The sequence below is a fragment of the Oryctolagus cuniculus genome, chromosome 4 (assembly GCF_051225735.1).
Source record: "Oryctolagus cuniculus isolate XC-2025 breed Fujian yellow rabbit chromosome 4, ASM5122573v1, whole genome shotgun sequence".
NCBI lineage: Eukaryota > Metazoa > Chordata > Mammalia > Lagomorpha > Leporidae > Oryctolagus > Oryctolagus cuniculus.
This window is the reverse complement of record NC_142870.1, coordinates 93,107,122-93,120,047: the sequence shown is the minus strand read 5'-3', so window position 1 is coordinate 93,120,047 and position 12,926 is coordinate 93,107,122. Positions and strand designations below refer to the sequence as shown.

The window sequence follows — 12,926 nt, the reverse complement described above, 5'->3', positions numbered from 1 at the left end:
GCCCCATGACATTTGTGAGGCATACGCTAACTTCAACTTGATCTTGCTCTGCTGTCCCTGGCACCACTCTCCTCTAAATGCTTGCTGTTTCTGAGTGTGTGCCTGCCTACTGATGGTCTCCTTGATTATTTGATGGGCAGCCTTCCCAGGAATCCTGCGGTGGGTATGAAAAGAAGGGGCTGAGCCCATCCAAGAATGAAAGTTGCATTCCTCTCCTGTTACTGAAAAACCCCATCCAGTTTCTAAACACATTGTGTCTGTTAAGGAAACCGTCTCTAGCTGGAAAATTCTGAATGTATCATCTCACCTGATGCTGTGCTTATCGGATGCTCTGTCTGAAGCATCCCTTTCAAATCATGCAACTTTCCAAAAGCTCCAGTCAGTTCTTAAGAGTGTTTTCCCTACACTGATAGTCCAGGGGCCATCCTAATTTGTGTTGTGCCATTGTTCACTTTAATATCTGCTCAGCACTTTGACAGTCTTATCCTGTGTTTTCCTATAGACTTAAAATCTCAGAGCTTCCACTGGAGCTTTAGAATTGGAGAGTGTTAGATTCAAAATTTAGCTTTTCTTCTTAATGAAAACTAAATATCCTTGAGCATATTGCTTAATCTTTCTCAACTTCAGGTTTCTCACCTGTAAAATGGGGATACAAACACCTATTTCATAGAATTATTGTAAGGATTAAAAGAGGAAAATATATTCAAATAGTGTCTGGGTATAGTAAGTGCTCAGTAACAATAAAAATTAGTGGTATTATTATCTTCTTCCCCACAAATTCTATGTCCTCTAAAGCTTTGTCCTTTGCTTTAAGAATATGAAGAGTTAAGATGGGAAGAAATGAAGAGTGCAAGGATATATGGAAGCAGATGTTTGTGCCTGCATCCTATATCAGAGTGCCTGGGTTTGATACCCGGCTCCAATTCCTGCTAAATCAGACTCTGGGTAGGCAGCAGTGATGGCTCAAGTAACTGGGTTTCTGCTGCCCCTGAGAGAGACCTGGATTGAGTTCCCAGTTCCTGGCATTGTCCCCAGCTGTTGTGGGCTTTGGGGAGTGAACCTGTGGGTGGTGGCTTACTCTTTTAGTTTTATCTTTGTTTCTCAAAGAAAATAAAAATTTTAAAACATAATGTATAAATTTGAAAAACAAGTATGAAGAAATAATTAAGGGACCTAGAAACCAAAGTCAGCCTTTGTGAACACCCAAACAGTGTTGTCTCCTTCAAGGAGAGATTGCCGACCAGGTTTAGGAAAGAAGTCTGCCTCTGCCCTTCAGATACCCACACTCACTGCCTAAATAACTGAGTTTTATAGCCATGGCTGCCTCCAAGTTGCAGCCCAAGGAATGAGGATACCTGAGTTTCTTTCAGGAATCTTTTGACATTAAACAAACAAACTGTGCATATATACACTGCTCAAATATGTTTTTAAAATATTTTTAAAAACATTTGCCTATTATGATCAAAATAAGCACTTGTGTTCCCTGTTGCACAATCTCCTTTGCTTCCATCTCCAGATCACTCTGTAACTGGCCTAGAAAATGGTGAGGTCTCCCAGGTCACCAGCACAGAGGGACAGAGCCTCTTGACCCTGCCATGGGACAGCATCGCAAGCACATGCCTGGCATACTTTGGAAAGCCTGCCTGCGTCTATTACTGGTGCATGAAAGTTTTGCTCCGGTAGCAAATCTCTAAATTTAGATGCTTTTCAGGATGAACTCTGAGTGACCTTTGTCCCAAGGGCTAGTAAGAAATTGGAGGGCACCTTGCTTTTTATTTATTAATTCAAATGTCAAAGCTGATCTTTTACAATGAAAAGTTGTAAAGATCACCATATTAATGGAAAATAAGACAGAGACTATCTAAGAATTCTCCTTTACAGTTTTTGTAAAAATATTACCTTGAATTTTTCTTTTAAAGATTTGTTTATTTATTTGAAAGGCAAAGAGGCAGAGAGAGGAGGGCTTTCATCTGCTGGTTCACTTCCCAAATGGCTGCAATGACTGACGCTGTGCTGATCTGAAGCCAGGAGCCAGGAGCTTCTTCCCGGTCTCCCACGTGGGTGCAGGGACCCAAGGACTTCTGCTTTCCCAGGCCATAGCAGAGAGCTGGATTGGAAGTGAAGCAGCCTGGACTTGAACTGGTGCCCTTATGGGATACCAGCAATGCAGGCAGCAGCTTTACCCACTACACCGCAGCACCAGTCCCTTGAATTTGTTTTTATTGTACTTGAGTTTGCAGAGTATTATCATATATACACACATCATGGCAATACTTTGCAAGTTCAAATGAAATAAAAACAAATCCAGAGTGGAAATTCTTTCCTGGTAACTCTATGACAGTATCTAAAATTGATATAATTCAGGAATTTCATTCTAATGTTATGTCTCAATGCTTATTTTTGCCATTTGAATGGAAGAAAAGACAATTTCACAATACATTAAAAAGAAAGAAAGACACTTTAAGGAACACTGAATTAACCTTAGGGAAGAATTGGCTCCTAAAAAGGCCTGCCCCATCAACATTTCTATATGGAGAGCCAAGACTGTGACTCTGGATTCATATTAACTGGGTTCAGATCCTAGTTCTGCTGCTACTAACAGGGTGACATTGGGAAGTTTAACTACTTTGATGCTTGGTTTCTTTGTCTGAAAATATAATAATATAATATAATAATTATGAGAATTACTAACAGCTTGTAAAAAGAGCACATAACCCTAATAAATGATAATTGTCATTCCATCAAGATATAATGAATGATAAGCACAATTAAGACAAGATATAACATTTCACTGACATATCCTCACAAAGAAATATTCTGTAACAGGGAATAACATTGGGTAGTGGAAAAATACACAAAGAAAGAGAGGAGTCCTATGAAGTCCTGTCATAGTTTCCTCAGCTACCTTGGACAAATCACCTGATTCCCCTGGATCCAACTTTTATTTTCTTTTTTTTTAAAGATTTATTTATTTTCCTCATCTTTAAAAGGAGCACTTTGCTTTGCACCTGTCAGGGTGTTTGGCTGTACTATTTCTGAAGCCCTGTCTAGGTTTGGAAGGCCTAGGTATGTTTTGATTGAGGGGACTTCAATGGTAAAGTTCTTTTGGTTCAAGAAACACCCAAATCAGGATATACCTGGAGGCACATGGCATTCTTGGAAAAGGGATTTTGTGAGCATACAAGGCTACAGCTGATGAGAAAATAGGTTTCAGTTCTAGGAGTGAAACGTCAGTTTTATAGGCTTAATGAGACTTGGGAAGCAAACCATTATTTGTTTGAGGATCAGACTGAACTCTGTTCCTGCTCTGAACTTTTTTTTTTTAATATTTATTAATTTGAAAGGCAGACTTACAGAGAAAGAGGGAGCGAGAGAGAGCGAGAGAGAGAGGGAGATTGAGATTTTCATCTTCTGGTTCACTCCCCAAATGACTGCAATGGCAGGAATTGGGCCGGGCCAAAGACAGGAGCCTGGAACTCCATCCAGGTCTCCCACATGGATGGCAGAGGCGCAAGCACTTGGGCCATCTTCCGCTGCTTTCTCAGGCACATTAGTAGGGAGCTGGATATGAAGTAGAGCAGCTGGGGTATGAACTGGTACCCAAATGGGATGCTAGCAATGTAGGTGCCTGCTTAACCCACTATATTACAGTGCTGTCCCCCTACCCTGAACCTTTAAGACAACTCTCTCTAAGGGCTTTCCATGCTGGATCTTTGAGTGAACACCTCGTCCCCACGCAGCCCCACTGTCCTCAGGGAGGACCCTGAACAAATCTCTTCCTCTAAGCCATGGGTGGGGAACTTGTCTCTGCCAAGGGCCATGTGGATATTTTTAACATCATTTGTGGGCCATACAAAATAATCAAGTTAAACATTAGCCTGCTGTATTTGGTCAAGCATTTAATTAGTTCACCCCTAATGTGATGGCTGGAACCGCTTCTCTTGGGTAAATTGTGTGATGTTAGCTAGTATAGATGTTGTTGCTACTCACAACTGCTTTTCTACCCTGGAGTGCAGAGGACTCTACAATGGCAAGTTTTGAAAAGAACTGCTTGCAGCAGGAAGTTGTTCTGAACACAGGTGCATGTTTTGATGCATGTCTTCTCAAAATGGGAAATTCATCACTGCATATGTAACATTTATAAAACTCAAGCAGTGGGAGGTTACTGTACGCAGCTCTCAGTTCATCATCACTTTGCAGCTGAATGATTTCCTTGGTGTAGGTTATCAGGCACTTCAGCTGGTTCCACACTGAGTGGTGTAGCAAAGGTGTTCAATTCCATTTGTTTACTTCTCACATCCTTGAATTTTTCATTAAATGCCAATTAATTTCACACAGTCACCGGCATATTCAAATGTCCTGCAAAGCTTTTGTCCTTCCAGAGTGGGGAGATGTATGGTGTTATTCCTTTCGAGTTGCTCTTTCCACAGCCTTAATTTAGCTTCACAGGATTTCACGTTTGAAGGCAGGGAGCTGAGAAGCTGTGTGGGGCCCTGAAGCTGGCTATTCAGCTCTGAGAGGTACTTGGTAATGTCCACCATGAATGCCAGATCACACGGCCACTTGTTGTCATTGAGTCCCTGACAGGTTTTCCCTTCATCTCCAATAACAACTTGTCGCAGTTTGTAAAACCTCATGAGCTTGTTCCCGCGACTCAGCCACTACACTTTCCACTGATAAAAAAGATCATGGTACTCAGAGTCAAGATCAGCCAGTAACTCCTTAAGCTGACACCTGTTACACCCTCTGCTTTTGATAAAAACGTATGCATGATACTGCTATTGACATAACACTGCTGAACTGCCACGACTGTGCACAGAGACTTTTGGTGTGTGATGCAGTGGCACGTAATTAGATGACTTGGGTCAAGACTGAGACCATTCAGCTCTTTCTTGACCAATGCAATTAACCCTTTTTGCAAGCCAGCCGCGGCTGGAGCTTCGTCTGTAGTAAGGCCACTGAAGTTTTCAAATGTTAGCCCAGATGTTTTCACTGATAAAAAAAAGTCTTTCAAACAAGTCCTTCTCTCTTGTACTGTCATGCATGGCTTCCAGTGACAGCAATGTCTCCTGTGTGTCAAACTCTGCAGTTGTCCCGTGAACAAAAATGGCTAGTTGGGCAGCATTTGTTATGTCTATTGTCTCCTCACAGCCAGAGAGAAAATTTGAAAATCTCTTGCAGAATCCTTCAGTAAAGTTTTTTCGGTATCTTTTGCTAAGTAAGCCAATTTGAGAAGGTTCTCCAAACCAAACACTCTGAAACAATTTTACTTTTGTGCTAAAAACTCCCCAGCAGCCAGCACACACTCTTTCACAAACTCTCCCTCTACATGGGGCCTCAGCTTCTTTGCAAGTAGCTGGCTCACTACATAAGTCATCTGAATAACGTCTCTGCCACAATAAGGCCTGGTGAAAGCAGCTTGTTGTGATTGCAAACCTCACTGAAGAGCACTGATTTTATCCAGATGCGTTTGGCCTCCCAGTTCATTGAGTTTAGCATGTTTTGAGCTGTGATGACGCTCCAGGTTGGCTTTTTTCATTACTGCTAACATATTGCCACGAATTAGGTATACAGATTTGCTTTGACTTCAACAACAAAAAATAATCATTTGACCATTTCTGTTGAAAAGATTGACACTCTGCATCAATTTTTCTTTGTAGTCATCATGTGTAGGATGTAACATCACTTAAGTTTTGATAACTATCCAGTATGTGTGTCGCCAGTGAGGTGATTATTTTGTTTGATCAATGTTCTAATCCTGCATCTAGGATTTGGAACACCTCCAGCATTTGTATCATAGACTCTTTAGGTCTTTTCTGTGTACTGTCATTTTCTTAATCTTCATCTGAGACTCAGTTTTTTGCGAGGATTGTTGGTTGTGGACGTGTGGATGAAAGTTGGATTGGAGTTAGCGTCTATGTTGACAAAGAAGTCAACAGCATCCTCATCAATCATCAGAGGCAACTCATCAATGTCATGAGGAATCATCTCATTGCATCTCGTCTCATCATCACCAGATCACCATAGTTTCGCCACAGTGTGTTAACACTTTTTCATTGTGTACATTTGCAGCCTTCCTGGCACCCAGTCTTCTCTGAGTCACCACAATATAGGCAGATGGACTGTGGGCAGCGACAAGAAGCATACATGTCTGTCCCATCCTGTACTCGTAGGTGTCGTATCCCATAATGGATGTCCTTCTTTGTTCCTCAAAATTTATAGTATTATGATTTCCTTAATATAAATTTATGTTGCTATGAGAAAGGCTCCTAGATTTATTGAATTTTGAGTCCCACCTTTTTTTGCCTTGACAAAACTAAACTAAACGATTTCACAACTTTATATAACAACCCACTGACCAGATAGTCCCCACCCCTACTCAAAGCCATTCTACTCCTGGGCTTAACCTGGAGCTTGCCCTGCTCCCAGCCTTTTGGTAGGATGTGCTATCTCCTTGAATTCTTTTTAGAGTCAATAATTCCATGCACTAGATCAATTATTACATTTTTGACTTGTATTTCCTATTATCCTTTCATTAATTACCTCCTTGCTCTAAAAAGAAGAAATTAATAATTTTTAAAGTTTTCTTTTTCCAAATTCAGAAGTATTATATACCAGTTATAGAAAAATTTAGAAAGTATGAAGAAGAAATAGGATATCATCAAGGATTTTCTGACTCAAACATAGCTATTGTTAACAATACACAAGAACTCCTCAAAAAGTTCATGGAAAATGTATATTACAAAAAACTTCATTATTTCAAAAGTTTTTTGACCCAGGCCAGACATTTGGTACAAGTTAAAATACCACTTGGGACACCCATGCCCCATATCAGTGCTTGGTTTGAGTCCTATCTTTACTTTCTGATCCAGGTTCCTTCTAATGAATATCCTATGAGCAACAGGTGATGGCTGGAATGCTTGGGTCCCTGCTACCCACATGGCTCCTGATTTTGGCCTGGTCTTGTTTTGGATGTTGTAGACACTTGGGGAGTGAACAAGTGGGTGGAAGATCTCTCTCTTTCTGAACAAATGGATGGAAGATCTCTCTCTCTCTCTCTCTCTCTCTCTCTCTCTCTGCATTTTGATCTCTCTGCCTTTGAAATAAAATGAAACTAAATAAATAATTAAAATGTGTATTTTTTTTTTCTTTTCATGGGGCCAGAGTTGTGATGCAGTGAGTTAAGCCACTACTTGTAACACAGGTATCTCATATTGGGACACTGGTTTGAGTCCCCACTGCTCTGCTTACCATTCAGCTTCCTGTTAATATGCCTGGGAAGGCAACAGAAGATGACTCAAGTACTTGGGCCCCTGCCACCCAGGTAGGACATCAGGATGGAGTTTCTGGCACCTGTCCAGCCATTTGGGGAGTGAATCAGCAGATGGAAGATCTCTGTCTCTCCCTCTCTCTTTCACTCTGCCTTTCAGACAAGTAAATAAAAAAATTTTTTTAAAGATTTTTGTTTTAACTATTTGCAAGGCAGAGTTACAGAGAGGGGCAGAGAGAGAGAAGGAGAGAGATCTTCTATCCACTGGTTCATTTCCCAAATGGCTACAATGGCCAGGGCTGGGCCAGACCTTACCCAGGAGCCAGGAGCTTCTTCTAGGTCTCCCATATGAGTGGGAGGCCCAAGTACTTGGACACCTTCTGCTGCTTTCCCAGGCACGTTAGCAAGGAGCTGGATCTGAAGTGGAGGAACTGAGACTCCAACTGGCACCCATATGCCAGCATTGCAGATAGTGGCTTTACCCATTAAACCACAATGCTGGCCCTAGTAAATAAATCTTTAAAAAACTAAAAAAACTTATCTTTTAATTCCATCTTTCCACAAACTTTTTGAAGTACTCTTATATTTCTGGTCCTTTATTCATATATTCATATACATAATATGTCTATAACAAATTCATAGATATATTTGTGTTTTAATTAATACTATACATGCAAAATAAACATACAAATAGATACATTTGTGTGTTTGAATTAGTACTATAAATGCAAAATAAACTCATGTGAATATTTAATATGTGGCTTTTTGTTCCCTTCTCTGATCTATCTTCATCTGCTGCCTCTTGGCAGTCATAGTGATACTGCCTTGCAATTTGGAACTGGCTTCCCTCAGCATGAGATTGTCAAATATTCAGATGAATTAGAGTTTCATATGCTAAAAAGATCTTTTCCTAAATTAAAGATGACTTGGGCTCATCAACTATGCAGATACAAGTCCTAATACAAATTTATCTTGGATGCTTTTCAGGTTTCATAGTGTTCCCTTACATTTTTTGTTTTAATTTTAAAAATACATATATTTACATTGACACATAGTAATTGTACAAGTTTATCAGGTATAGTGAGATGTTTTAAAGCATGCATACAATGTATAGTGATTATATCAGAGAAACATGTATCTATTATTTCAGTTATTATTTCTTTGTGTTGTGAATGTTCAAAATCCTCTCCATTAGCTATTTTAAAATTATCAATTACCAATCATAGTTATTTTATTGTGTTATAGAATATTGAAAGCTATTTCTCCTAACAATTGTACCCTTGTGACCATTAACTATCCTCTTTTCACCTCTCCCTCCCTTATACTTTTATTCTTATATTATTTTCCATTTTTGGTAAAGAAAAATTTCAATAAGATTAAAATGAAACTTCCATTAAGTATTATTCACAATGACTTGTTATCATTTCAATATTTAAATATTTTATTTATACTTTTCATAGGCTCAGACTTTTTTTTTTTACCTATTTTATATTTTTTCACTTAAGATTACACTAGGAACATTTTCCGTGTTTTATTGGATCCACCTAATTAATCTTTTTCATTGGTTCCACCCTAATAATAACAGTAATGACTGGCATTTATTGAGTGTTTATTGAGGCTTTGTCTTTATTATCTTATTTAATCTCCATGCAACACTATGAGTTAGTGACTATTAGTAGCTATCCAGATTTTGCAAATAGAAAAGCTGAGACTCAGAATCATTAAATAGTTTGCCCAAAGATTTAAATCTAGAAAGTCTGACTCCAGAGTCTGTGCTCATTCAAAACAATTAAATAGCTCTGCTTGCTTCCTATACTTTGTTCAACGGCTTCACTGGTTTTAAATACTGAGCTTATACAGAGTAGGTTTTGTCTATTCTGCTTCGGTAACCATGCAAAAGTCATCTTTCTATATAGTTCTGACTCTATTGCATGGTTTTTTTAGGCTCAGTTCCTAGAAATGGAAGGGGAGAACCATTTTGTCCAAAAGTTTTTTTCAGAAGGATCTTATTGGGCAAACTGGTAGAAAGAGACAAGGAACATTTATTTATTTCTTTCCCCACAGATCTAAATGCTGTGTTGTGGAGCTCCACACTCTGGAGTTAGCGCAGTGTCAGGGAGAGAGCATTGAGTCTGGTCCCTTTCAGGCTGTTTGGTGCCCCTCTGCTATGGAACAGTCTGGACTTCCTATAACATTTATCCCAGGTGTTGTAACTTGTTTCTCTATGTTGCTCCCACTTAGATAAACAAACATTTTTCTTCTTTCTACCCCAAGGTTTAACAGAGTGCCCACTGTGTAGTTGGTACTTAATAGATGCTTGTTTCACGACTAGTTGAAGGATAGAGAAAGACCTGTCTCAACTGTGAACTCTCATTTTCAATTAGGAACTGTCCATAGCTGGGGTATGTCTTATGTACACCTTTTGTTTTGGTACTTTGACATCTTGGGGCCTTGCTGACATTGGAAGGGACTGCCTGCACCAGGATTAGCTACTTCCTAAAGTGGCAAACAACCCTTGGGGTGCACATCTTTCATATGCAAACCCATCAATCTCAAGACCAGACTCCATCCACCTCCTCAAAGAAGCTTTTCCAGGACTCACACTTGAGCCACTACTCCCCTGTTCTACTGACCCAAGGGCTTGGTAACAGGCACTCAGGGACAGCCCCTCTGCACCACAGCCTGCTGAAATTACCCAGACTAGCCAGTCCTAAGCAAATCTGCCCTGCCCTACCCATTCCTTATGGTGAAATCCACAATCAAGGCTCTTGCCCACATTCGCCCCTTCTCCCTTTAACTCCTCAGGAACCCTGATGCTTCCCCAGGTGGCCCTGCAGGACATGGGGAAGTGTGCCCCTTCTTCTTGGGGAACTGTGAACAACAAACTGTGTTTCTGATGGCAGTTCTCGCCCCATCTGTTGACCTTACCGTACCTGAATCACAATAAAACCTACATTAAAGTTGCCACCAACTGAAATGGTGGTGGGTGAAACATCAGGACAACATAAGGGAACAGTAGGCCTGCAAGATGTAAGTGGCAGTAAGAGTGGCACTAAGTAACAGGATGTAATGTTGACAGCCTGGGAGAGAGCATGATAATTATAATAATTAACAGTAAGGACAATTTCATAAACTCAAAGCTTTATTGCTTCACTTTTACACATATTATGTAATTAGTTTCTCTCTGCACATACAGTTAGATGATATTATCATTCTGTGTGATTACACAATAGGCTAGGCCTTCTGCTGAGTTCATAGAACCAGAAATAAAACTGGAGATCGCCAGATCCAATCTCCTCATATACAAATGAAGCAACTGAGGCCAGGCCGGGGAAGGGGGTCTGGGCTGTGTGTGCTCCCATCCATCCCTTCTGTATTCATAGGTGCTGTTCTAAGCATGACCTATTTTTTACCTGTCTCAGAGCCTGGCAAGAAGTAGGGCAGAACCCGCCAGCTGGGGGCCTGGATATCAGTTTCTTTCCCTGAGGTCTGGCTGACACCCCTGGGTTACTATCCCAGGTTGGGTCCTTTCACTCCTGCTCACAATACTATCACACCAGCACCTCTCACCATCCTTGGGACAGTGACTGAGAAAGTCCTGACTGTCCTGCAGGGTAGCTGCCTTCATGACCCTAGGGTACCAGGCTGGCCTGGCCATGGGGGTCCAGGCAAGGGATCAAGGTTGCCAGGGGTTCCAAGGCAGGGGCTTTGTTACAGACCTCTCCCGTTGCATTAGTCGGTTCAGAGTGGAACTGGTCATGTAATTAGGCATACAGGGGCCTGCATTACTGTTACAGGTGTTCCAAATCACCTGGGTGTGAAACTTGCCCCAGAGCCTAAGGTTAGACTGAATTTGTAGCCTAGAGGATGGAGGGAAAAGTTAAAACCATTGCGGGGGTGGAGGGGGCAGGGCACTAGCTGGAAACACAGCTAAAGACATTTCCCTCTGCTTGTTTCACAAGCACCCAAGCCTCATGAAAGATCTATTAGGACCTGAGGCATCTAATATATAGTTGATGGATCTGATTTGGTTCTGAATCAGAGTGTCTATTTGAGACAAAACTTAATGGGTGTGCAAAGGGAAGACGCAGCAAGTGCAGTCCAAACACAGAAAGCGCTTGCATTGTCTGAACTAGTTTCTGTGCTATGAAGTGCAGCCAGGACGACACGAACTCCAGAAATAAAGCCTGACTGTTTCCTCTGGATCGTCACCCTCAACAACAAAACACTGTGCTGAGGACAGGATCCAAGGCTGGTGACAGGGCGCTGCCAGGGTGGGAGCTCCAGTCCAGGAGCTGGCAGAGGCAGGGATTCGAGAGTCAGGAACCGGCTGGAAGCCACTGGCTGGGTCACCCCTAGGCTCCGAGAGGATCTGGGGGAGTTGTGGGCATAATGAGCTTTCAGGTCAGTTAACGCCCAGAGCGAAGCTGGCTTCTCTGCAGAGATCTTGAAGAAGAGTGAGTTAAGGCAGAAATGGAGGTTGGGGGACTGAGACAGCAGCAGCCAAGGTCCACATTTCCCTGTAAGGAAGTCACAGCCCTGTGGCCTTGGGTCTGAGATGGCTTAGGTTTGAAACACCAAATCAAGTCAGGTTTTATAGACAGCTACACCGCAGGATGGTCTTGCTAGGCCTTCAAGGGCCCAGGCCTCTCGGGAAAGCCCAAAGCTCACTTTAATTCCTAGAGGCCTAATGTCCATGACAGATGGTGGTGTTGTATCCTGGGCAGTGGGGACGTGGGAACAGCATTTGAATTTTTCTCCTCAGCACCCTGCCTCTCACCTCCTAGGAAGGAAACAAGGGGTGGGAATATAGAAAAGCATTGGAAGTTTCATATGAGACTTGGAATAAACCATGCACATTCCCTCTCAGAGGCAATCACTGCTTGTTCATTTGTATAATGGGCATAATTATCACAACAGGATTATTGTATGAGATGAGGGAGAAGCTATCTTAATGTTTGGATACATCCCCTTCTATTTTTTAAAGCATTTTAAACACGATTAGAATCACACTGTAAATTTTTTTTCCTTAAGAATAGTATGACTGTTATTCATCACAAAATACTGTGTGCATATGCCAACAAAACTTTACTGCCAGAAAGGGATGGTGGGCTGGATTTGGTCTGTAGGTGGCTGACCTTGGGTGTGGAGAGTCCATATTTGGCTCTGTCCTGGTATAGGACAAGGGACAGCCACTGATAATATAATGATTGACAACAATGAAAGTGATGATATTATCCTTCTCTGGGATAGAGAAGGGAATTGGTCATGTCTCTGCCTTCTGGAAATTCACCATCTAGGATGTGAAAGGTGCTGGCAGTATGTAGGCAGAAGAGGTTGAAACAGATCTTCCTTAAAACTATTTGAATCTGTTTAAGCCCCATTTAATTCAGGTTCCACAAATTTATATTCTTTTTTTTTTTAAAGGTTTTATTTATTTATCTGACAGGCAGAGTTACAGACAGTGAGAGAGAGAGAGAGAAAGAGAAAGGTCTTCCCTCTGTTGGTTCACTCCCCAAGTGGCCGCAATGGCCAGAGCTGCGCTGATTGGAAGCCAGGAGCCAGGTGCTTCTCCTGGTCTCCCATATGCGTGCAGGGTCCCAAGGACCCGGACCATCCTCCACTGCCTTCCCAGGCCACTGAAGAGAGCTGAACT

At 41.6% G+C, this 12,926-nt stretch overlaps 1 long non-coding RNA gene across 4 annotated transcripts in view; it reads left to right on the top strand.

The window, feature by feature from the left end:
• LOC138849452 (uncharacterized) overlaps positions 1-12,926 on the top strand; it is a 90,449-nt gene that overhangs the window by 7,555 nt on the left and 69,968 nt on the right. Inside the window, exon 3 of one of the 4 annotated variants that reach the window (XR_016233190.1) lies at positions 6,073-6,264. The exons of 2 other annotated variants lie outside the window; for them this stretch is intronic. This is a non-coding gene — a long non-coding RNA (uncharacterized LOC138849452). Of the gene's footprint in view, positions 1-4,449; positions 4,528-6,072; positions 6,265-12,926 lie in introns of those variants that run through there. One more of the 4 variants, XR_016233189.1, reaches the window with a different exon arrangement.